At 42.8% G+C, this 27,141-nt stretch overlaps 1 protein-coding gene across 3 annotated transcripts in view; it reads left to right on the forward strand.

Annotated features, from left to right (window-relative positions):
- The window catches only part of CTTNBP2 (cortactin binding protein 2), a 373,947-nt gene that overhangs the window by 141,748 nt on the left and 205,058 nt on the right, over positions 1 to 27,141 (forward strand). Inside the window, exon 1 of one of the 3 annotated variants that reach the window (XM_029617223.1) lies at positions 5,802 to 5,995. The exons of the other annotated variants lie outside the window; for them this stretch is intronic. The gene's annotated coding sequence lies outside the window, so the exon portion shown is untranslated. Of the gene's footprint in view, positions 1 to 5,801; positions 5,996 to 27,141 lie in introns of those variants that run through there. 3 annotated transcript variants of the gene reach the window in all.

The following is a 27,141-nucleotide window of genomic DNA, read 5'->3' on the forward strand; positions in this document are numbered from 1 at the left end:
AAGGCAAGGAACCACGACAAGGAACACAGAACAAAGCAGGGACAAGACAAGGATAGCAACATGCAATGGCACACAAGGGCACAAGGAGGCTTGTTGCTAAAGCACTGGCTCTATGGAATGAATGTTCAAAGAGTTACTTGCATAAAAATTTGAATGTAAGTGCATAAATAGCCTTTACTCACACATTTGGTATTTTATAAAAGTTGAAAGTACGCGTGTACTTTACATTTTGCTCGCACATATACACACATAAAAGAAGAGTGGTCTGGGAGTGTTCGGGGGCGGGGGGGTCAACAGTTATGCATTGCTATTTTAAAAACATGTGTGTCCATTTTGCAAATTACTTGCATAATTCTGGTGTAATTAATACCAGACTTTATTGATATTAGGTGTATTATTGGCTGGGTGAAGGCTTGGGTGAACTGCAGAGAGTTCAGGCTGAAAAATCTTGAGAAGGGGACTAGGCAAACCAGTGGAGTAATTGGTAAACTGGTTAATTTCAATTTATACGTGCATATTTTAAAATATACTGACTTACACATGTAAATTGGATTTTACAGGAGTAAGTCCTACTTTATTTTTGCATATAAAATATGCATGCATATATTTTTAAAATAGGTAGGAAAAGTAAATGCATTCAATGCATTGAAATACTTGCTTTCAATGTATTGCATCTATTTGCCTGTAAGCATACCTTTGCAGGTATATGAAGTGTGGCACATAAAATGCTACAATATATGCTACTGAACTGTTATTAGGTTTTACCCACATTAAGTGCATTTACCACAGGTAAATGGGTTTTGAAGATTGCTACGATAGTATGTTACATTTACATTTTCCTTTGAAGAATTATTCTAAGCATAACTTTCAAACCTATCCGCAGTACAGCATTTCTGTTTGTAAGTGAATGCATGGAGATTAAACGGGAGCTGCACAGTGTATAAAATACAGCACATTTCTGCACAGAAATTACATGCATTTATTTCAGTACATGTGAATATTTCCAATACAAGAAAATGCATAGCTTTCTCTACCCATTTTATAAACATATGCACATATATTTTACACATGAAATGATTGTGACATCGCGCGAATAAACATCCAGAATTAAATGCAGAGGCAGGTATATTTTAAAGTATGAGCATGTACTTGGAATCACAAGGTCATCAATACATCCACTAGTTCTCCCAGTCCTTCTCCATTACCTAGACCCTCTAGGGGTTCAACCTGAACCCCCACCAGTTCACCCAGACCTCCCAACCAAAAACATCAGACAACAGACAAGTCTGATTTCACTTGTGCCAGTCAATTAGCATTTCTAAAAGTGCATGAACAAGTTTGATAATGCATATGTGTATTTCTATCACAAAATAGCAACTTCCTTGCCTACTTCTTAACCCCATCCTGGAACACCCTTAGACTGCACCTTTTCCCCCCTCTGGTAAAATGTACTCGTGAAATCGAAAATAGACACATACCCTATCATTTATAAAATAGCCGGTGTCTGCGTACATGCTTTATATGCATGCATATGCTATTTTTGTTGCGTCCGTCGCTGCCCGACGTCTCCACTACGCCCACCTTACCTCTTTGGCAACTCCCTCTTTGCCTGTTGGAAGTTTGGCTGCCGCGGCGTCATCATGCCGTTCTCCTCCGACGTCCCCGGACCGGCTAGACACCGCACTCTGCCATGTACCCCAGCAGTCTAAGGGCGTGTGCGCGGCGCGGCCCCGACTCAAGTACCAGCAGTGGCGCGAACCTCAGGGGCATCCCCCTGAGGTGACGTCATCTCCACCGGATATTTAAGGTCTCTGAAATCGCTAACTAATCGAGTTAGCAAGGAGTTGGATTACAAGAGAAAGGTTTCCTTACGCTCCTAGCTACTCTGCCTCCTCGGACGTACCAGGGATACCTGCTCCTCGGGGGCCTCGTTGCTCTTTGCCTTTCAGGTCGCAGTCTGGAACCGGTACTCGCTCCTCAAGGGCCCACGTACCTGGACTTGCTACTGAATACTACTTCTACCAGGAAGTCATCGCTGCCTACAACACCAGTGAGTTACCATCTGTCTCTCAGAGCATTCCCTGGAGCTAGGGAACTCCTCGAGGGCCTACTTCATTCCAGCCCTGGGCTGCTTCAAGAGACTATTGTGTGAGTGTTACCATCAAGGTTCTGTTCCTGAACTCTGCATATCCTGCCTACTCACAATATTCAGTTTCTCTACAACTCAGTTATCCAGGATCGCTGTTCCAGTATCTGAGGGACTACAGCCCAGCCGGGCACTTCCAGCTCACTACTGCCACCTCTGGTGGTTCACTATACAGTTTAATAAAAGATCTAGTGTGTGTCTGTCTCCATACTCTGAGCCTGACCAGTGGTCCCTCTCAGGATCTTCCCCCGGGGGCGTGGTCATCTGCCACCGGCCCAAGGATCCACCCACAACTACCTCAAACCCCAACAATTTTTACACATGAAATCCCTTTGAAAATTCACTCCTTACAGTTTATATTTGCATAGTTTATGCATATATCGGTCATACCGTTTTTTAAAGGGCCAGTTCTGCTTGTAAAGCACTACTTTACCCACATAAGTCCCTATGAAAATTACCCTCTGTATGCGCCAAAAGCTTTCGATGCATACTTTTAAAAATCCAACCCATGTATGTAAATCCACCAGGAGCACTTTCACTCAGTAAACTCACATATCAGTTGAAGAATTTTATAAAAGGCTAGTTCTGCATGTAAAACACTATTTTACCTGTAGAGGATCCTTTGAAAATTATCCTTCCTGTGTAATAACTTAGTGGTTGGATAAATCTGACAGGTTATTTCAAGAATTAGGCAGAACGCTTGGATAATGAACCATTAGAGTTGAAGTAAAAACATTGTCAAACAGAAGAAATTGAACATTAGCAGGTTATTTATAGAATTATCCAAAATACTGGAATAAATGTCCACTTACTATAAAGAAAAATAAAGACTTTGACTATTTCTGGGTTAATTCCCACATGATCTTTGATAAAGTGCCATTTTTTTTCTTGCTTTCAGGCATTTTTTAAAACCTTAGGGGTGAATTTTAAAAACTGGGCACTCATCAAAACCAGAAAATATGCGAGTATGTCCGGCCGGCGCACATTGCGCAGATTTTAAAAGGGACACATGTACGCGTATATCTCCCGATACTCGCACAAGAGAGAAAGCCCAAAAAGGGGTGGGGCATGGGCGTTCTGTGACTTACAGATGAAATGAGCACGTATTTATCCCCTGCCACGTAACTTTATTACTGCTATGGATGGCATGTAAGTCATAAAATAAAAAAATCTAGGCTAGTCAGCAGGGCTTTAAGAATTGTGATAGGGTAAAAGGGAGGCTGTTTAACTAGTGGGGTTAGGAAGTCCATCCCTTACCTGGGTGAACTGGGAATGAACTGGGGAAACTGGTAATTGCTTCGGCGCACCTGTCTACTAAAATACCCCCACTTATGTGGTAGAGGCAGCATTTGCATGCGTCCATATAAAATTGCGCGCACATGAGCACGCGTACAGTCTATTTTATACCATGCATGCATATTCGCATGTATGTTGTAAAATGGCTGCTTCTTTTGGCGCAAGCCAGCATATGTGCGTACATGTGCGCCCACGCACCGGTATCAAAGTTACCGTCTTACAGTAGTCAGAAAAATAGACTAAAAATGGACAGTTATTGTTCAAATTATTCAATCTACTTACGTTTTGACAAACATATATTGTACCATGGTGTTGAAAATAAAAGTACTAGTTATTAATTAATAGCTCTGTGTAAAATTGACATGATTTCACTGACCCTTCCTCCATAGAGTTGGCATTCTGAGTCTGAATCTGGACAAGTTAAGTTGACATCACTCACTGAATTTTACATTGGGGGATCAAACTGGGTTCTTTAATTTCGCAGCTCTTTGATTTTTTTCTCTTTTGTATTCTGCAAACCATAAAGATTGATGAAGTTATGAGGTTAATCTAAGTCTTATTACTTGCCCCTCATGACACATGAGACCTAAGTACAATGGGGCAGATTTTCAAAGGGCTACGCGTGTATCTATTAAAATCCGGCGTACTCTTGTGTGCGCCGGTCGCGCAAACAAAAGTACGTGCGGGCGTACTTTTTTTAAATAACTGCATGTGGAGGCATATACTTACATATAAGGCTGCATGTAGTTTTATCACAATATTTTATAAACTGTGTGTATGATATATATGCGTTTTATAAAATATTTGTATCTCTGCCCAGCAGCATGCATGTGTATGTAGGCTTACACACGAGTACTTGCAATTATGCAAGTAACTTGGAAAATGTACACGCGTGTCTTTTAAATAACAACGTAAGCATTTAAGTGTCGGCCCTGCCCTGGAATGCCCCTTTCTAGCATTCATATATGTGCATGCAAAAGTGAAACTATGCACATATATTCAATGTTTATAAAATAAGGGTACTCGAATAGAAGCTACTTTCACGCATTTATGCTAATTTTTGTGCATGTAACGTTGTGAAAATTCACCTTTATGGGTTTATACATTTCCTTAAACCAGCAGGAATTTTACCAGTAGTATAAAATATGTCCTTTAGGTGACCTGGACCAAGAGTGTACTACTACAAATCCCTCTCCTGAGGTTAACACACAAGTAGAAGCTTTGCTTGCAGAGCAATTAACACGTGTTTAGAGTTGGCTGAAGTTCAAAAGAGCAGATCTTCAACCTGAGAAAACTTAGTAAAAAAAAATTCAATACCAGAAGGGAGTTCTTCAAACCTTTATAGACTTTAATAAAGCATTTGATTAAGTATGTCAATGAGCACCATGGGCCATGAGGAAAATGTACATCAGTAGACAGCGTGTTGACTTTTGCCAACCAACTCTGCAAGGATGCAGAAATTGCATTTCTTATGGTGACTGTGACAGACTGACTGAGATGCTGAGTACAATATAGCACGCTGCTGGCAAAGTGTTCAAGTTGTGAAGCAATTTTGATTTTAAGGACATAGATTAAGCTACCAACAATCATAAAGAAAAGTGTTTTTCAATCTCTATATGCAAGCTGGCAAGCCTTAACGGTTTGTCAATCCCAGCCCGTTCCGTCAGGGTTGCCCTTCAGGCTTGGTTTCAGAGTTCAGTCCCCCTTTCATGGCATGGCATAAGTGCTGCTAGGATTCTATTGTCTAACAGTATTCTATAGTGCACAGCAAAGCAGTAAAAACCATTCAGCCTTTCCTTCATCAGAACGCAGCTCTTCACGGAGATTTTTGGCTGCTGAACTAGCCCATGCAGGCTGCTGCTGTTGGTATTCAGCAATATCACAGTAAAATTAAAACAGTGTAGCAGATTAGTCAGCAGGTTAACTCACAGATGCTGTTGAGGTAAAGAGAAATCCAGCAGTATGTCTCCAGATAACTTTAATACTCCTCTCTGGCTTACATATATTTGAGAGATCTTGACTGCTCTCCCCACTGGGTGTACTTAATTGGCGACAGCTTGACAGCTTGATCTTCCAACAGTAGCACAGACTTTGTACTCTTTGAAACAGTAAATAACCAATTAACGTTTACCTCATGCTACTGCACTTGTTATTTTATAGACCTCCATTACGTCTCCCCCAGCCATCTCTTCTCCAGGCTGAAGGGTCCTAACCTCTTTAGCCTCTCTTCATAGGGGAATTGTTCCATCCTCTTTATCATTTTGGTCGCCCTTCTCTGTACCTTTTCTAATTTTGCTGTATCTTTTTTTTTTGAGATGTGGTGACCAGAACTGCGCACAATACTCAAGATGAGGTTGCACCGTGGAGTGGTGGTAACTTCTCCTGGACCCTGCTGCTGGCAGGCGCCAATTTTTAGGAGCCCCGGCAACCCTGTGCCCAGAATTCATCCACCCCTGGGAGAATATTTATTGAAAACAAGCCATCTGGCTCAAATAAAAATGCTCTGAATAGGGTCCGGATTAGGCGACCAAAATATTAGCAGGGAAGCTTAAGGTATTTGTTTTATTAATCAGTGTTTCATTTATAGTACTATTTTGGTGTACCTGTTTCATATGTTCTCTTCTTGACTTTGGTAGCTTTAGATGCTTTTTTCCAATTTTAACAGCGTTCTCTATAATCATGATTTAGAGTTCTATGGTGACTCTTCATTTTACTGTCATTGATCCAGGAATGCTTTGTGCAAAATAATATATGTATGTCTTATTCCAATGAAAGCAAAAAGAATGTAAGAAATAGCATATGGGAAGGAAAAATTGGTTCAAAGCTTTTATCCCTTCCTTACACATAATGTATATATGTTTATATATCTATATATCTATATATATATATATTTTTTTTTTAATGTTTCAATCCCTGAAAAAAACAGCCACTGACTAGCATGAAACTCTGAGATAGGTCACAATAATAAGGACAGCAGTTGAACTGGGTCTGTGGCGAGGGTAGTCAGAGAGACTGGGTGCCTTTGAGAAATTAAAACCTTCAGCTGTATCGGGAGCTGACAGCAGTAATCAACAATGCTGAAGCTGCATTGTTGTGAGAAGGTTTGGTTTGGCAACAGTGCCAGGAGTCATGGGGTCTGGAGCTGGAGAACAAGCTCTGTGCACAGTAGTGATGGGTGTTGAAAAAAAACGAGGAGTAGGATGTAGCATGAAACAGAGGGTTTCAAAGAGGCTGACAGAGTGCCTTTTAAATATTGCAAAGAATGGAGCCACCAGCAATAGCAGCTTCCCTTTGCAATTCTGCTTGACCCACATCCTGCCAGGTGGAAAATTGTAGGCTTCACGTCCAGCTAAAAGCGACCATAGGAGGCAAAGGTTTATTGAAACCACAACTTTCTTGCCCGTGATTCACCAGCATAGGAGAAGGTGGGCTTGTAGGAATGAGTTACCCCTCCTGGGTTGTGAAGAGGAATTGAGCCCCATCAAAGGCAGCTGCCTTATTTCATCAGGGGGCCAGCAGGGAAGGCAGTCACTGGGTATATCGGTCAGCAGGGTAGAGCTGCACTGTTAGGGGATAGGTGTACCCTCACTTGTAAGCATCCAGAGGAAGTGCAAGGACCCCAACATAGATAGACTGACAGTTCGACAAACATTTAATAAACAGAAACGTAGAAATGTGACAGCTGAAAGATACTGTATGAGCTATCTAGTCTGCCATCCACCCAATTAATCAGCTTTACAACTCCCATCTCTCCCTCAGAGATCCCTTGTGTTGATCCTATATTTTCTTGAATTCAGATACTGTTTTCCATTTCCACTATCTTCACAAGGAGGCTGTTCCATGCATCCACCCATCACCCTCTCTGTAAAGAAATGTTTCCTAAGATTACTCCTTTCACTCACATCACCTGACCCCCCTTGTTTTAGAGCCTCCTTTCTGTTGAAAGAGACTTGTTTCCTGTGCATGGAAAACTTGAGATGTTTAAATGTCTCTATCATACCTCCCCTGTCTCACCTTTTCTCTGTGTTCATGTTTAGATCTTTGAGTCTGTCCCCATATACTTTAGATCAGTGCTTCCCAACCTTTTTTTGTTTCACAGCACACCTAGCACAGGGTTCACTTTGCTATGGCACACCAACCACTTCCCATTCTCTTCCCTCACCCCCCATCCCACTGGCATCATCATCACCTTCTCCCTCCCCCCCCCCCCCCCCCGTCCCTTGGCACCATCTCCTACCCCTTCCCTCTTTTCCCACCAATATGATCACCCCTCTGCCCTGGCATCATCATCCTTCTCTCCCCCCTCCACCACCCCCTGGCATCATCATCACTTTCTCTAGCCCTCATACTCTCTCCCTCCCCCAACCCCCGGAATCATCATTAACACCTTCCCTTTCCCATCATCTCTTCCCCTCCCTTCGCATTATCATCACCATCCCTCTCCTTCTAACCCCCATCATCACCACCTTCTCTCTCCTTCTCCCCCTGGCATGATCATGATCATCATCATCACCATCTTCTCTTTCCTTCTTTCTCTCTCCTCCACCCCTGGCATCATCATCCATTCCCTTTCGCCCTCCGTCTCTTCTCCTCACCCTGGAATCATCATTACCACCTTCCCTTTCCCTCTACCCTATCTCTCATGCCCTGGAATCATCACCTTCTCTATTCTTCCCTATCTTCTGCACCTCTCCTGCTATCATTATCATGCTTTCCCCTCTTCTCCACTCCCTACCATCACCTTCCCTTTCCCCTCCATCTCTCTCCCCCACCCCCAGGTATTATCATCACCTTCCCTCTCCCACCACATCTTTCCTGCTGCCCTTTGCATCACCATCACCATCACCTTCCCCTTCCACCCCTCTCCCTCACCTCCTGGTATCATCACTTTCTCTCTCCACCTCCTTGCTCCAGGAATCATTACCTCCTTCTCTTTCCTTCTATCTCTCTCCCTGTCTCTTCCATCCCCTGGCATCATCATCACCTTCCACCACCTCTTTTACCCACCCACTGGCATCATCATGACCTTCCCTATCCCTTCACCACCCCCATCATTCTCACTTTCCATCTCCCTCCAGCTAGCATCATGTCCTTCCCTCTACTTCTACTCCTCTCCCTCATCCCCTGGCATCTCCATCACCATTCATCTCCCTCCACCCCATCCCTAACCCCTGGCATCATCATTAACTTCCCTTTCTCTCCACGCCCCCCCCCCCCCCCCAATGCCAATCACCTTCTTTTCCCTTTTCCTCCAACCCTGGAATCACTTGTTCTCTCCCTCACTTCCTGGCATTCATCATTATCATCATCCCTCTCCCTCACCCCTCTCCCTCACCCCTCTCTCCACTCCTCTCCCTCATCAACATAATCTTCCATCTCCCCCAACTCCTGTCATCACCTTTTCTTCCCTTTCCTTCCACCCCTGGCATCACCTTCCCTCTACCTCCACCTCTCCTCCTTACTTCTTTGAAGATTCATCATCATCTTCCCTCTCCTCTATCTCCTGGCATCATCAACTTCCCTTCTGTCTCCCCTACACCTGGTGGCACATTCAGGTGGCCCTTTCCCCACCCCACCCCTAATCCTTGTACAGAAGAAGTCTTGGAGCAGGCTTACCCAATGCTGATTCTTCCACCTTTACCAGCTTCCTTCTGCAATCTGAACTGCACAAGGCCAGCAGGTCTCACAAGTCTATAGAGCCCCGTGCACTTTCCATTACAGAGCCAGCAGAGGGAAAGCAGAAGCAGCTGCTGACAAGCACTGCTCTCTGACGCCCCCTGCTGATGGGAGGACATCCTGCAGGCCCAGAAGGAAAGGCAAAATAAAGATTGCAGCTGCGGCACAGTAGTGTGCCATGGCACACCAGTTGGGAAACACTGCTTTAGATCAAAGACCACTGATCATTTTAGTAGTCACACTCTGGACCGACTCCAACCAATTTATATCCTTTTGAAGATGCGGTTTGCAGAACTGTACTCAGTATTCCAAGTGAGGTCTCACTAGGGACCTATATAGGGGCAATATCACCTCTATTTTTTTTTTTTTGCTTCTCTCCCTATGCATCCAAGCATCTTTCTGGCCTTTGCTATTGCTTTATCCACCTGTTAAGCCACCTTAAAACCATAAGATAGGAGTAACCCTAGATCCTGCTCTTCTTTTGTGCTTAGAAAGAAACTGAATTATTAATTTGTTTTCATAAAAAAATTCATTTACTGGCATAAGAAGAAGTTTCATAAAGTAGTCAAATGAAAAAACATGTATTCAAATAATATTGTCTTGGATACATCATTATTCTGCTTGAATTGTAATTTCGTTCAAAAGTCATATAATCATTAGAATTAATGAAAAATTAATTATTTTCTATTTATTTCACAATATAAATCAATTTTGATTATTTTAAATTCAGTGATTCATTGGGATAATTTCTTTTATTATCAGCAATTTGATTTCTCTGTTACTCTCATTTGGATACCACCTACAATTCTGCTAGTCATTTTTTTGGGTAACTTTAATTGACTCATTTGTTTTCAATTTCAACTACAGTGTATGTTAGGACAAAAAAGAAAGGATGCCTAGGAATAAGGGAGAATGAGAAAGCACTGAAATCAAGAAACAGGCAAGTTGATGTTTTAAAGAATCTAGTTAATACTGAAGCTCTAAGTAGGTGAGCCAGAATAGGAGTTGTGTTTCTTATTTATGTATCTCTATAGCCTGTTTCTCTATATAACTTATATCCGAATTTGATTACAATATTAAAACAAACTGCATGATAGCTAAAATCATAAATATTGCAAAAAATCATAAAATTACAATACACATAAGAATATAAGACGTGCCATGCTGGGTGAGACGAAGATCGATCAAGCCCTGCATCCTACCTCCAACAGTGTCCAGACTGGGTCATAAGTACCCAGCAGATCCCAAAAAATAGATCTATTTCTTATTATTCCCTCCCAGGCATAAATAATGGCTTTTCCAAGTTTACCTGATTAATAATGTTTTATGAACGTTTCCTGTAGGAATTTGTCCAAATCTCTTTTAAACCACGCTATGCACATCATCTTGACCACATCTTCTGGCATCAAATTCCACAGTTTGATTGTGTATTGAGTGAAACAGTGCTTTCTACAATTTGATTTCAATCTGCTGGTTGTTAGTTTCATGGAGTATTCCCTTGTTTTAGTACTATTTCCCATTCCACCCCATTCATGGTTTTATAGACCTCTCATATCCCTTCTCAATCATTTCTTTCCGAGCTGAAGAGCCCTAATTTGTTTAACATTTCTTCATAAGAGAGGAATTCTAACACTTTATGATTGTTGTGCCGATTTTAGTTCTGCTCTGTCTTTTTTGAGATGGGGCAACCAGAATTGCACACAATACTTGAGGTGCAATTGCATCATGGAGTGATACAAAGGCAATATAATATTTTCATTTTATTCTGCAATTCCTTTTCAGATCATTCCTAGCATTCTGTTTTGCTTTTTTGACCACCATCACACACTGAACTGAGGATTTATATGTGTTGTCCACAAGGACTCCAAAGTCCTTTTCGTTGCTGATGACTCCTAGTACAGAACCCAGCATTGTGTACATGTAGATGGGATTATTTTTCCCTATGTTGCTCACTTTCCATTTTTCCCTTTTAAATTTCATCTGCTTTCAGATGCCCTGTCTCTAGGTCATGTAAGGTTCTTCTGCAGTTCTCTGTTGACAAGCAGGACTGAATTAGCCATGACACTTGAATGAAAATCAACCGATGGCACTGAATTGACCCATCTCTCTAGCTCAGTAGTTTTATTACTGAGCATGTGTGAGAGTTCCCACATACATGCTACCTCAGTCTTTTTTTGTCTGAGCTTCTATACAGATGTGTACCCTCTCTCTCTTACTTTTTCTCTGCCTTTATGATTTTCTTCAAATTCAACTTTTGCTTTTTGCCTTGCTGCCTTGGCAGCTCATTCAACAGCACTTTTTAGAGCTCCAAACAAACAAAAAAAAGAACTATATATATATATTAAGAAGTTTCTAGGATGTCCAGCCCATGCTCAGTGGCTTCAAAGATTGTATCTGTGGTCACAGGATGTCTATCACTGATGGCCATGATGTCTACTACAAATACCTGGAACCAGATCATGCTATGACTGCAAAATGCTACAACTGTGGTTAGATGTCCCTTAGATCCCAAAGAAACCAGGCGTGGAAAATGGCAGAGTTCCACAGGTCAGTGGAAAGGTGGAGCTTTTTCCTAGAGTGGAGCCTTCTCGGACTCCCTCTGCGCTGAGTCAAGCAAAGGCTCCTCAAACAGGGTTCCCCATCTACAGCGCCAGATTCTAGATCTTCTGTAGCTTTGGGGGTCCAGCAAGACACAGAAGTGCTGGGTGCTAGAGCTGGCAGGCTTCACGATGCACTCCCGAGCCTCATCACCATCGCAGGGCTTGTTGGTGTCAAAGGAGCATCTTTCGACACAATCGACATGTTATCAATACTGAAGCTTTCAATGCACCAGTCTATGGCACCATCGATGCACAAAGGCTTGGTGCCATCAACACACAACTCCTCAGCACCCTCAACGCACAGATCCTTGGTGCTATCAACACTTAGATTCTTGGTGCTGTTGAAGAATGTGTCCTTGGCTCCATTGATGTACCCGGCACCATCGACTCAGATGTCAGTGGTGGTATTGGTGCCATTGAGGCCTGTAGTGTCTCCGGTGCTGGTGGGGCCTGGAAGAGATTCTCTCAACTTTTTTGGCTCTAATGATTCCTTTATCTCTATCTCACTTCTTCTTCCCAGACTCCAGACCTACAGGGCCCCCCATCTGCTTGGAGCACCCAGCCTGGATCCTTCCCATTGCATATGGAAACACCAGACCCTATCTTCTTCATCACACCCTTGGTTTCCATGTAACCCATAATGCAGGGAGGGGGAAGTCCCTGCAAAGGAGTCTGGTGCTGCTTCTCAAGGCGATGATCCTATAGTGTTTGTGTACCATATCACAGAACTGATGAAGATGTTGTTTATCTCTTTGGTGGCCAGTGACAAGGAGGGCATCCCTCAACCTTTCCTGTCCATGATGGGGGATTTATTCACACAAATAAGAGTCCCTTCTACTTCTGTGCCATGGAGCTCCTATCAGAATTACCAGCTGTGGAAGTTAGCCCACCTCAATCAGGCAAACCATCCCCCTCTGCAGAAGAGTCTAGCCAACATTCAGAAGATGAAGAATGGGGAATGGTCAATTCATACCTTTTCTGGGAGTTTACCCTCTGAGACAACTGAGGTCTCCTACACAATCACCATCTTCTTAATTGGGGTCATAGTTAGCACCATAGTTTCTTCTAAGAGGAGCACATGAGTGATTGCTCATACATTTTGGAACATTGCTCACAGGTTTTACATGGTTAATCACATACATTTTTCTTTGTTTTATATACAGAAATGCAGTGCTAATACTGGTGCTCAAAAATTGTTGGTTTAAAAAATTGTTGCTCACATAAAAAAAATGTTTGCACACACCTAGTCACTCCTTGAAGGGAGCATTGGTTAGCACCCTTCCACCATTCAGTTCAGAAGAGGAGTCTACAGGGATTCCCTCATATGCTTTCCCTAATCTGCCAGATTATTCATCCTCACCAGGAGACCTCTCTTACTCCAGATTTCTGGAGAAGTTGGGGAAGGCCATCAGAGTTAATGTCTGGAAAGACAAGGACCCATGCACTGAGGTTTTCAGGTTACTTTATATTCTAGAAAACTCCTCTGAGCCAGCAGCGATCCCAGTACATCAAATTCTTTGGGACCTGCAAACGAGAATGTGGGAAAATCTAGTCTCCTGCCCTCCAATAGCCAGAAAGCTGGATCTCAAGTACAGAGTACAACTGACTCCTTATTTTGGTGTAGCCCAGATGCCCAACTAGTCAGTGGTGGAGTCGGCTTTAAAGTGGACTAAGAGGACCCAGATCTTTTCAAATATACTCCCAGGTAAGGATCACAGGTTAGTGGACAACTTTGGGAAGAATGTCTTCCAGAGCGTGATGTTGAGCTCATTATTGCAGTCCATCAACTTTATATGGTTCAATACTTTCTATTTTTTATTTTTATTTTAAAAGTTTTTATATACCGCGAAATGGTCAGGATCTGGCCGTCTAGGTGGTTTACAATAAAACATACATAATTTAAGATTTCAAACAGACATTCTATGTAAAATGGTAAAATTAATAATATGTACTCAATAATAAAATTCTACCAACTACTGAAATTATGACAGGAACATAGTATAAAATAAAATATACATCAGTACTGTAGTAAAATATTATGATCAGAAATTGACATATAATTATTGATAAAAACAAAGTCTGTATTGACAGCTGTTATAAAATATTAAATTGGGATTATGTAAACAAAATTAACTCATTTAATACTTAAATAAATATGTTTTTAAGTGTTTTTTAAATTCTCCTGTATTTTTAATTAATCAAATATTTTCTGGTATAGAATTCCAGAGCTGTGGGCCTGCAGCTGAGAAGGCCTTTTTCTGAGTCATGTCCAGTCTTGCATTTTTTACCGAGGGTACTTCTAGAATGCACTTATCCATGGAACGTACTTGTCTTGATGGCTTATATATTCTAAGTAGAGAACAAAGCCATATGGAGTTTGCATTGTATAATAAACCATGAATTATTGATAAGATTTTGTAAGAGATGTGAAAAGATATCGGAAGTCAATGAAGTTGCTGTAAAATTGGTGATATATGATCTCTATGGGTTAAGTTATATAAGAAACGGGCTGTTGAATTTTGAATAAGTTGAAGTGATCGAATGGTGGAGTTGGGGAGTCCTAAATACAGAGCATTACAGTAATCTAAACTTGACAATATCAATGCCTGAACTACAGATCGGAAGTCCGACGGAAACAATAAAGATTTCAGATTCTTCCAGATATGGAGCTTGTAAAATGATTTTTTAACTAATGAGGAAATGTTAATTGTCATTGCTAATTTTGAGTCAATAGTGGTACCTAAGTTTTTTGCGTGAGGTTTGATTGGTATTGGTAGATCCTCAAAGGTAAAATTATTTGGAGGTTGAAATATAGAATCAGGAACAGATGATAAAAAGATAAGTTCTGTTTTAGAGGTATTTAATTTCAATCTGTTGTGTGACATCCATATCTTTATTTTTGAGAGGTATAGTTGCAAGAGTGAAAAAGTTTGTGTCCAAGAATTAGTATAAGGAATTATAAATTGTATGTCATCTGCATAGATTTTAAACGATACATTGAGACCGGCTAGAAGATGACATAGAGGAAGAAGGTAGATGTTAAAAAGAAATGCTGAGAGCGCTGATCCTTGACTGCATCAACAAGTTGAAGCCCCTTGTGTAATCTCTGGAATGGGAGTAAGAGGGTTTTCTCCAGGCTCTCTTGGATGCAGAAGAGTGCAAGAGGCACCTCATCTGGTCAGTGTACGAGTCATTCAACACAGTAACTAGGTGTTTTGCAGTGGCCATTGGAGCATGTTGAATGGCCTGGTTAAGAGCAAGCAGTCTGCAAGAAGATGTCCATGACAAGTTGGCTGACATCTCATGCTCTGATGACAATCTCTTCAGGGATATAATCAGAGAAATCATTTCCCAAATTAAGGAGAAGCATGTGCCATTCCAGTCCATTTAGGGGGCCACCAACCAGCCTTCTTCCTCTATGTATTTATTTATTTTAATGTATATGTTACCTGCCCTTCCTACTTTCAAAGCAAGTTACAAAAAACATACATAATAAAATAAAATTAAAAAGAACAAGAAAATGACATTAGTTGCATTAAGATCACTGAAGAACTCAGGTATATAATCTATGACAAAAACAATGGAGGACTAATGTGGATGTATGCCTTTTGGAATAAGTGTGTTTAAAAGCTTTCCTCAAGAACTTTGGTTCTGAGATTGTTCTTATCTCTGTAGGATGGTAGTTCTATAGGAGAGGTCCAGCAGTAGAGAAGGTGGACACTTTGGATTTCTCCAAGACAACTGCTCTTGGTGAGAGAACATCCAGTAGTCCCTGGCTGGAAGATCATAGAGTTGTGGTGGGAATGTGAATTTTGATTGTAGTTGCAATCCATGGCGATGGAATATTATGCAGGAGAGTATGAATGCTAACTGCAAGTTTATATTGCTCTCAAAATGAAATTGGCAACCAGTGAAGTGTTTGTAAAACAGGAGAAATATGGTCACGTATAGAGGTTCCAGTCAACAACCGAGCTGCATAAATACTTCTCTTATAAGTGGCCATTTTTTTAGAGATGCCCCTTCCACCAATTTCAATATTATTGCCTCCCACCTGCACTGCCACAACAATAGCTTCCAGCTAGAGGACACACAAGTAAGAGGTGTCAACCTAAGATGACTGAACAGTCTCAGCCTAAGTAGGGGCCTAGTTTCTGATAAGCCTCAGATCTCAGACTTTGACTCGTCTGATAAGGTGGGAGAATCCCGCTGTTACTCGAAGAATGGAGGAAAATCATCAAGGACCATTGGATCTTCAAGATTGTGGAGTCTAGTTACTGTTTGCACTTCTCCAAACCTCCATCACTTCACCAATGTTTGGCCTTCAATCTGAATCTGTCTCCCTTGACCCATCTTCATTTGGAGGTGGAGTCACTTCTCAGTGGGCAAAAGAAACTAAGGGGTTCTATTCCTGCTATTTTCTTATCCCTATGAAGTCAGGGGATTGAGACCTATCCCGGATGTACAAAGACTAAACAAGAGCTTGTTTTGGTAGAAGGTCAAGATGAATGCCCTCCACACCATTCTACCTTTTATCTAAGTGGGAGACTGGACATGGGCTCTGGATATGAAGGATGCATCTGCTTGCATTCCTATCCACCCTGCTCACTGGAAATTCCTCAGATTCATGGAAAAGGGCACGCACTACCAATACAAGGTTCTGCCTTTTGGGTTTTTGGAGGGATAAGCAGCATGGAATCTATTTACCCCTTGGGATCCTGCCAGGCACTTGTGACTTCGCTTGACCACTGTTGGAAACAAGATTCTGGGCTTGATGGACCTTTGGTCTGATACAGTATAGCAAGTCTTATGTTCTTATGATTCATCCATTAGAGGGTGGGGTGCACATATAGATTCCTCCTAAACTCGTGGAACATGGTTGTCAATGGAACATTTTTTTCAGGTCAACTGCTGCAAGCCATCTGGTATGCATTACAAATGTTCATTCATCTTCTTCAGGAAAATAGAATTCTGATCCAAACTGACAATCGAGTAGCAATGTTCTATGTAAACAAGCAAGGGGGCACAGGGTCCTGGCCCCTCTGCCAGGAATCTTACAAGATTTGGGCATGAGTTGTCAGTCACGGGGTTGCTCTTCAGGTAACCTACATTCCTGGAGTCTCCAAAACAGAGGCGTGCCTCAGAAGGGTCTTTCGACTACACAAGTGGTCTCTGGATAAAAAAAATTGCAAACAGAGTATTCGACCTTTGGGATTGACTGTCAATCAATTTGTTCACATAAGAAAACATTTGAAAAGGTGAGAGATTTTGCTTCATTCTTCAAAGCTAATTCAGATCTGTGCTGGATGCTTTTCTGCTGCAGTGGGATACAAATCTGCTGTATGCGTTTCTACCACTTCTGCTAGTGGTGAGAACAGTGCAGAAGGTGCTTGAAAATTGGGCACGTCTTATGTTAATTTCCACAGCTTGGCCCAGAGAGGTGTGGTTTTCCTTTCTCATCAGATTGTCAGTTCACCCTCCAATTCTTCTAGGAATCGATCCAGCACTTGTAACGCAGGAGGAGGGTCATCTGTGTCACCTGAACCTCCCCACTATCAACTTGATGATATAGATGTTGAGCACTTCTCATTGTCACTGTCCAAGAAGGTTAAGTATATTGTGATTTCAACCAGTAAGCCATCCATCAGCAAGGCATACAGACTTAAATTGAAGCATTTCTCACCTTGGTGCCAGGTGGGCTCTCTGGAACTTTTTATCTGTAATATCAAAATTTTGCTTCAGTACTTGCTCTACCTCTCTGCATCAAATCTCAGTACATTATTAGTGAACGTGCACCTTAGTGTCATAACTGCATACCACCCTCAGACAGAGGTAAACCAATCTCCTTTCATCATTTAGTGTCAAAATTCATGAAGGATTTGTGACATACAAAGCCTCCAGTTTCAAAACCTCCTATGATGGTATCCCAGCATAGTCTTAGCACAACTGATGAAGACTTCCTATAAGCTGCTGTAATTGACCTTATAGAAGTTTCCTATTGCTATCATTTGGCTAGAAGAATTAGTGAACCTCAGGAATTAATCTCATACTCTCCATTTCTCCAGTTCTTCCACAACATTTGTATTCTTTGATCCCAACAGAATGAGTGTAACAGTTGCCAAACATATTACTTTGTTCAACTGGCTGGCGGTCTGCATCAAGCATTGTAATGCATTGGCTGACTTTCACATTACAGACTCTGTCAAGTCTCATCAACTATAAGCCATTGTATCATGGTCAGGCAGGTTAGATTCAGATGTTTCCCCAAGAGACGGTACAGGGCAAGGTCTTTCGCCTGGTCAGCCCCCTTCCCCTTGGGTTGAGCCTGTAAATTATGGGGACTGGCAAGGCTTTCCTGGAATGTTAGCAATCATTCCAGGAAAGCCTTGCTCCAGGGGCGATCCAGGAAACTACAGACCAGTGGGCCTGATTTCAGTACCAGGAAAAATAGTGGAAAGTGTTCTAAATATCAGAATCACAGAACATATAGAAAGACATGGTTTAATGGAACAAAATCAGCATGGCTTTACCCAAGGCAAGTCTTGTCTCACAAACTTGTTTCACTTTTTTGAAGGAGTTAATAAACATTTAGATAAAGGTGAACCAGTAGATGTAGTTTATTTGGATTTTCAGAAGGCGTGTGACAAAGTTCCTCATGAGAGGCTTCTAGGAAAAGTAAGTCATGGGATAGGTGGTGATGTCCTTTCGTAGATTACAAACTGGCGAAAAGACAGGAAACAGAGAGTAGGATTAAATCCTAACCCTATAACCAAGCCCCTTCCTCAATCTTTTTAACTTTTTACCAATGCCTCCTCCTTATTCCCCCTCTATCCTCCTTACCTTAAACGCTAACAATTTTTCCTATTGTACTGTTCCTACAATGTTAAAACCTTGCACCCAGTTAATCTGTGCCTAGTTAATTGCTCTCTTATACGCTACTCAGATAGTTACTGTTCCTATTTATCATATAGTTTTTGTTCTATGTAAAGGCCCATGCCTAAATAGTTCCAAGTTACTTGTAAACTGATATGATGTGCAAACGGATGTCGGTATATAAAAAATTCTAAATAAATAAATGGACAATTTTCTCAGTGGAAGGGATTGGGCAGTGGAGTACCTCAGGGATCTGCATTGGGACCCGTACTTTTCAATATATTTATAAATGATCTGGAAAGAAATATGACGAGTGAGGTAATCAAATTTGCAGATACAAAATTGTTCAGAGTAGTTAAATCACAAGCAGATTGTGATAAATTGCAGGAAGACTTTATGAGACTGGAAAATTGGGCATCGAAATGGCAGATGAAATTTAATGTGGATAAGTGCAAGGTGATGCATATAGGGAAAAATAACCCATGCTATAGTTACACAATGTTAGGTTCCATATTAGGTGCTACCACCCAAGAAAGAGATCTAGGCGTCATAGTGGATAACACATTGAAATCATCGGTTCAGTGTGCTGCGGCAGTCAAAAAAGCAAACAGAATGTTGGGAATTATTAGAAAGGGAATGGTTAATAAAATGGAAAATGTCATAATGCCTCTGTATCGCTCCATGGTGAGACCGCACCTTGGATACTGTTCTGGGCACCGCATCTCAAAAAAGATATAGTTGTGATGGAGAAGATACAGAGAAGGGCGACCAAAATGATAAAGAGAATGGAACAGCTCCCCTATGAGGAAAGACTAAAGAGGTTAGGACTATTCAGCTTGGAGAAGAGACGGCTGAGGGGGGATATGATAGAGGTGTTTAAATTCATGAGAGGTCTAGAATGGGTAAATGTGAATCGGTTATTTACTCTTTTGGATAATAGAAAGACTAGGGGGCACTCCATGAAGTTAGCATGTGGCACATTTAAAACTAATTGGAGAAAGTTCTTTGGTCTGACCTAGTATGGCATGTTCTTATGTTGTTATGTTCTTAAGCAGCCTCAAAGCAAGGCAGGGCTAGAAGGCCCCAAGGGCCATAAAGCAAAGCAAGGCTAGACTAGAAGGTCCAAAAGCCACAGGGAAAAGAAAAAAGTCAAGGAGGCCACAGAGAAAGGCAGGAAGGCCAAGGAAGCCACAGGGCAAAAAGGCCACAAGGGCAATCTGAAACAAAGTGGGAGGGCCAGAGCAAAGAGCTGAGGTGACTCAATGATGAGGTACCAAGTTGTGGGAGAGACAGGGTTAAATAGGGCTGGCCTTGCTGAGTCATGGAGCCTTTAAGGAGGTGGCTAGAGCGAGAGTGAGGACGGATCAATGGGGACCTCTGCTGCCTTGCAGCTGGCATTGTTACACATGGCTACATCAATTACACACCTTCATGTCCTTCTATGGTCTGGACAATCTATCAAGAAATGACAGTATTTTGGGGCAAGCAGTTTGTTCACCCAGTAGTCTACTCGCCACAAGGGAGCTAGGTTGCTTATTCAGTAAGTACTCCACTACACAAACCTCTGCTTGGAAATCCCCACATATAATGGGCTAATTCAGTCCTGCTTGTCAATGAGGATAGCTAGTTTGCTTACCATTAACAGAGCTCTCTGTAGAGAGCAGGATGAATTAGTCATGTTTAATAACCACTAGGGATGTGAATCGTTTTAGGACGATTAAAATTATCGTCCGATAATTTTAATATTGTCTTAAACCATTATGGAACACAATACAATACAGATTCTAACGATTTATCGTTATAAATCGTTAGAATCGTGAGCCGGCACACTAAAACCCCCTAAAACCCACCCCCGACCCTTTAAATTAAATCCCCCACCCTCCCGAACCCCCCCCCCAAATAACTTAAATAACCTGCGGGTCCAGCGGCGGTCCGGAACGGCAGCGGTCCGGAACGGGCTCCTGCTCCTGAATCTTGTCGTCTTCAGCCGGCGCCATTTTCCAAAATGGCGCCGAAAAATGGCGGCGGCCATAGACGAAAAAGATTGGACGGCAGGAGGTCCTTCCGGACCCCCGCTGGACTTTTGGCAAGTCTCGTGGGGGTCAGGAGGCCCCCCACAAGCTGGCCAAAAGTTCCTGGAGGTCCAGCGGGGGTCAGGGAGCGATTTCCCGCCGCGAATCGTTTTCGTACGGAAAATGGCGCCGGCAGGAGATCGACTGCAGGAGGTCGTTCAGCGAGGCGCCGGAACCCTCGCTGAACGACCTCCTGCAGTCGATCTCCTGCCGGCGCCATTTTCCGTACGGAAAATGGCGCCGGCCATACGCGTATGGCCGGCGCCATTTTCCGTACGAAAACGATTCGCGGCGGGAAATCGCTCCCTGACCCCCGCTGGACCTCCAGGAACTTTTGGCCAGCTTGTGGGGGGCCTCCTGACCCCCACTAGACTTGCCAAAAGTCCAGCGGGGGTCCGGAAGGACCTCCTGCCGTCCAATCTTTTTCGTCTATGGCCGCCGCCATTTTTCGGCGCCATTTTGGAAAATGGCGCCGGCTGAAGACGACAAGATTCAGGAGCAGGAGCCCGTTCCGGACCGCCGCTGGACCCGCAGGTTATTTAAGTTATTTGGGGGGGGGTTCGGGAGGGTGGGGGATTTAATTTAAAGGGTCGGGGGTGGGTTTTAGGGGGTTTTAGTGTGCCGGTTTTTCGATTTTTCGATTTTTAACGATGTTCCGGCGAGGGATGGGGTTCGGGAGGGTGGGGGATTTAATTTAAAGGGTCGGGGGTGGGTTTTAGGGGGTTTTAATGTGCCGGTTTTTTGATTTTTCGATTTTTCGATTTTTAACGATTTTTAACGATTTTTCACGATATTTTACCCCCCCAAATGGCAACAATACGATTCCCTCCCCCTCCCAGCCGAAATCGATCGTTAAGACGATCGAGGACACGATTCACATCCCTAATAACCACCCACCTCCCTGGAGAGTCGACTGCCTGGCTAAAGTGCATGTTCTGTTGTAAAACTTTATTAAGCTAGAGAGATGGGTATTTTTGGCACTGTTGGATGATATTACCCACGTGTCAAGGCTAATTAATCCTGCTGTCCACAGAGAACCCCATTTATGGTAAGCAAACGTGCTTTCCTCACAATCTGCTGCTGCTTTAACAACTTTGAATACTTTCATGTCATCTGCATATTTGATCACCTGACTTGTTCCCTTTTCCAGATCTTTTATGAATGTGTTATACAGCATAGGTCCCAGAACCAATGCAAGTAGTACTCCACTATTGACTTTTCTTCATTTGGAAAACTGACCATTTTGTCCTAGTCTGTTTCCTGTCTTTTAGCCAATTATTAATTCTCAATAGGACACTTTTTAATTTCCTGAGGAGTCTCTCATGAGGGGCTTTGTCAAATGCCTTCTGCAAATCCAAATACACTAGAACAATCAGCTCATTTTTGTCTATATTCTTATTTACACTTTTATTTGGAGAACATCAGTAATCCTGCTAGTCTTTTTTTTTTTTGGGTAACCTTAATTATCTGATTTTTTCAGTTCTGTCGTCAATGTATATTAGGGCAAAATAGAAAGAATGCCTAGGAGTAAGAGAGAATGAGAAAGCCTTGGAGCCAAGAGACAGGCAAGAATCTGACTAGAACTGCATCTCTAAGTAGGTCAGCAGGAATGAGAATGGTGTTTATTTATCCTCTAACTAATAGACTGTATGCATGAATAGTAGGAACAAACATACAGCATGTAAACAGACAACACTGCAATAAAATGGATAAAATGAGGTGGATCAACCAGCCTGGATCTAAAAAGAGCAAAAAGACAGTAAGTCAGTAAAAAAAAAAAAAAGTTCATATCATCTTTACCAGAGTACATAAAAGCTAAAGCAGCATAGTATGAATAGTAGAAAAAAAATTATAATTATGCAAAAGCCATTTTTAAAAGATATGTTTTTGGCAGCTTCCTAAAAGCCATATAATTTTGTTACACCTGAAACTCTTTGGGTAACAAGTTTCAAAGATTCGGTTCAGCATAAAAAATCAACCTCCTTATAGTCAAATCTTGGTAAGAAGGAGGGGGGAGGGCTTCCTGAGAACATCTAAGGGTCTTTATTGGAGCATATCTTCCCAGTATGTTTCTTAAAATTATAGGACCAAGATTATGCAGTGGTCTGAGTGCCAACACCAGTATCTTGAAATGCACACAATAAACCAATGGGAGTCAGTGTAACATGCTTTCTACTCCTTACACTATTTATTGCTCTAGCAGTATTATTTTGCATGATTTGAAGCCCTTGATGCTCTTCTCTCTGGATCTCACCATCCCAGATACTTGCAGGGTTTTATGGGAGCGGCTTCCCACATTCAGTCACGGTGACAGGGAGCAGCTGGATGCATCTCTTGGTCTCACCGATCTTTCTGAAGCCCTAGGTCTGATGCCCTCAATAAGTCTCCATGCATTGACAGGCTGACCATGGAGTTCTATCATCACTTCTGCAGTGAGCTAGGGCCTGACCTCCTGCGGGTCCTAGATGAAGCCCTCGAGACCGGGCGGATACCGCTGTCAAGCAGCCGCACAGTGTTAACTCTGATACCTAAGAAGGGGCACCTGCGTGACATGAAGAACAGGCGCCCGGTCTCGCTGCCAAAGTCATCTCACTGCAGCTTAAGTCTGTGCTAGCCGACGTGATTCACCCTGACTAGTCCTACACTATCCTGGGCCATACCATATTTGATAACATCTGTTTGGTCCAGCATCTGAACCATCTCACTTGCAGGACTGATCTGCTGATCGCTGTTCTCTCTTGACCAAGAGAAGGCATTCGACAAGGTGGATCATGGATACCTCATGGAAACCCTGCAGGTGTTTGGTTTTGGCTCACACTTTGTGGGTCTTCTCCAACTCCTGTACAGCTCTGCAGAGTGCCTCAGGAAGATCATTTGGCTCCTAACAGCACCTCTGGCATTCAGGCGAGGAGTGCATCAAAGGTGCCTCTTGTTGGGGCAACTGTATGTACTGGCCATTGAGCCTTTCCTGCACCTCCATGCAGGAGGCTCACCAGGCTGGTGCTGCAGGAACCTGATATGTAGGTGACTCTTTCGGCATATGCCGATGACATTCTTCTCATGGCCTGAGACCTGGTTGATCTGGAGAGGATGCGTCCTTGGCATAGATGAACTAGGCCAAATGTTCCTGGCTTTTAGTAGAATGACAGGTGTTTATACTTCCCGAAGCCTTTCAGCATCTTGCTTGGAGCGGGGAGATGTTGCAATACCTAGTAGTCCAATTGTCACCTGCAGAAACCACGAACCCTGTCAACTGGTGTGAGCTGGAAGACAAAGCAGGCACTCCCCTGAGGCAATGGATGGGTCTGCTCAAGTTGTTATGCTATTCTTCAAGAGAAGGGCCTTGATGATCAACCTGCTAGTGGCAAGCATGCTCTGGCACCGGTTGATTGCCCTGAATTCTTGGCCCAGACCCAGAGGAGGTTGCTAGATTTCTTCTGGGCCAGGAAGCACTGGGTCTGTTCTAAGCCTCCCACTAGGAGAGGGCAGGCAAGACCTGGTATGTATCCAAAGCCAGGTCCGAACTTTCTGCCTCCAGACCCTGCAGAGGCTACTTTACGCAAACCCAGATCTGCAGTGGCGCATGCTGGCCTGTTACTATCTTCACCAGTTGTGTAACCTACAATATGACTGGCAGCTTTTTTGTACTCGACCGAGAGGTTACGGCAGGAATCTCTCGAGGTTGCCACTCTTCTATCAAGAACTGATTAAAGCCCTGAACTTGATCTCTGTGACCGGAGAAGCTCCGGTGAAACCATAACACCCATTCAGCGTTCCTTCCTCAAGGGGGTTCTGCAAACCAGATGTCCCTACCAGACTCAGAGCTCCATGCATTTTAGATCTGGTTATCAGTTGCACACCCCGTGAACCCTCTCAGCCTCCCCACCCACACAACCCATCCAGGTTGTCTGATTTCATCCTGGCATGTTTCTGCACCATGCCAAGCTGCAAGATCCACTTGCTCGTGCTGCACACTATGCACGTCCTTGTCCTCATCTCCCATCCAGATACCATCTGGCGGGATGTTCTTCTACCATCTGAGGGCGAGAAGCCCCAGTGAACATCTTTCTAGTCCCAGCTTCTACAGTTCTGGCTTTATTTCTCTCCCCACATGTTTATTTTTGGACACCCTATGTCCCGGATTCCAGCTCATAGAGCAAGGGACCTCCTCGTCAGCCTCCTCCTGGCCCTCGCAAAAATGGCCATCTACAAGACCATGAGGCAACAACGGGATGTCGAGATCCTGTTCCGGGCATTGGTGCGCTCCCGCCTTCGAGCAGAGCATTATTTTGCTGTGTCTACTGGCTCATTAGACGCCTTCGCCAGCCAGTGGGCACTAAATAATGTGCTCTGCTCACCCCCTGTCCCCCTGGATTATGTTTTACACTTCAACATTTGCTTTTCCCCTGTGCACTGTATTTCATTTTTGAGTTATAAGCACATTAACCAATTTATGTTGAATTTTAGTTTAGATTGGTCTTTTTTCTTGGTTCTCCTCAAAGGGATCCATGGTTGTATGTAGTGATCTGGTACCACCACCAGGTGGCATCAGACTGTGGCCGATCTAAAATAGGCCTGATTTTACCCCATTGCTTGCTGGGATTTATTCTGATTTCCCTATTGCATTCTCCAAGAAAAGCAAGACTACCTGCCCTGAAAATCTGGAGCCAGTTGGCAACCCTAGCTCTGTGTGTTTGTATACTAGAGATGCAAGCAGGTTCTGAATTAAAAATGAGTACTCAGATTTCTGCTGCATTGAAATCTATTGTTTACTACCATCATTTGTTTAAACATCTTCGCTAAACAAGAAAGATATAGTAACTGTTATTCAGTCCTTGGTAATGACAAGAATAGATCACAGTAATGCAATATATTTTGTGAGCACAAATTTTTAATTTAGAACCTGCTAGCATTTCTAGTATACACAAACATGCAGCGTGTACTGATCAGATGTCATCTAGCTCAATAAATGGCAAAGAAGCTGTTAGTCATGGCTTTTTTACCCACAAAACATTGGATTTTGAGGGATTTAGTTTTAGCTTGTTAGTTTTCATCCACGTTGATTTTTAAGTCAGACAGTTATTTAGTCCCAAGGAGAAAGGTCTAAGACAGAGATTGGCAACCCCTGGCAGGGATGCCACTATCTGGCCTGTAAGAGCATTTTTGCCAGCACACAGTCAACCAACCCGCAGACTTCTGATCTTCACTTCTCCCCAACTCTGGCCCTTCGATCCTGCTCGTGGTGGTCCTCAGTGCCAATAGCAGCAGGAAGTGTTCACAGACCAGGAGCTGAGCCAGAAAGATATGAAAATGTGCACTGGCTTAGTCTGGGGCCCTCACTCACTTTCTGCTTCTGAACCCACTGCAACTGCCAAGAGGTCTGTGGGAGGGATTAAAGATGTCAGGAGAAGGAGCAGGATCAGAGGTCCAGGCATGGGACCATATTTGGGACTCCTTATGACACTGTGTTCAGTTCCTCCCCTCTCCAGGGAGGCCAAATTATATTGAGGGTACCCCTGCCCAAAGCCATGAGACATGATTTCTCTGGAACCCTTCAACCCACCCCTCCTTCCTTCCCCTCGCCCAGTATAGTACCAACTTGCATACTGACAGCTTCTGGCATACAATGAAAATGATACACAGGTCTATACCTGGGTAGGAAAGAGTGCTGAGTGCTGCAACAGCCAGCCAGCCTTTTTGTTAAGAATGCTGACCCTTTTGACACCCATCAGTACTGTGTGCACTGAATATTTTCAGATACACTGAGGATGAAGTCAGCCTGTCCCTTCAGTGAGTCAGATTGCAGGAATTAGAAGCTCCAGGTATCCAAGTCAGAAGGTTGACCTTTGGGAAGAGACATTATTAGTTATCCTAGTAATGAAAAGAGAACGCTAGAAGATTTGAACTGACAGATACCAGTTGTTAAAGTCCTTTCTCAGCCATTCAGAATGGACCTGTAGTGCTGATTTGAGCTCCCTTTTAGGCTCAGGTTGTGGAGAGGCAGGGCTAATAAATAGCTTTGCGAAAAATAGAAAAGTTGGAAGTCTACTTTTAGTAGAATACACTCTGGAATTGTATTATTAAAAGCATAATACATAGTCTTTCCAAATTCAGTGAAACGTAATTTCTAGGTTGATTCTGTTTTTCCAGTACAGCTGTCAGGGAAAGGTTTTCAGATTTTCCTTAATATATGTTCTTTTTCCATACAGTACAAGTTCTGGGTTGTATTTCGCCATACATTTGGTGGGGCAGAATAATGCATACTGGACTTGCATATAAATGCTTTTAGCCACGCACTTTAGTGCTAGTTTTGACTTATCAATCCTTTATATCAGTGCATCTAGAATTGGGAGAATATTATTGGTCAGAGCAGCTGTCTATTTAAATGGCCAAAGTTCAAGCTTAGACTTCTTAGCAGCCATCTTGTAAGGCAAACGACTTCAAAAAATGTTTTGTTTTTTTATTTCTACGTCTATTTTCT

Source organism: Rhinatrema bivittatum, chromosome 9 (genome assembly GCF_901001135.1).
Source record: "Rhinatrema bivittatum chromosome 9, aRhiBiv1.1, whole genome shotgun sequence".
Classification (NCBI taxonomy): Eukaryota; Metazoa; Chordata; class Amphibia; order Gymnophiona; family Rhinatrematidae; genus Rhinatrema; species Rhinatrema bivittatum.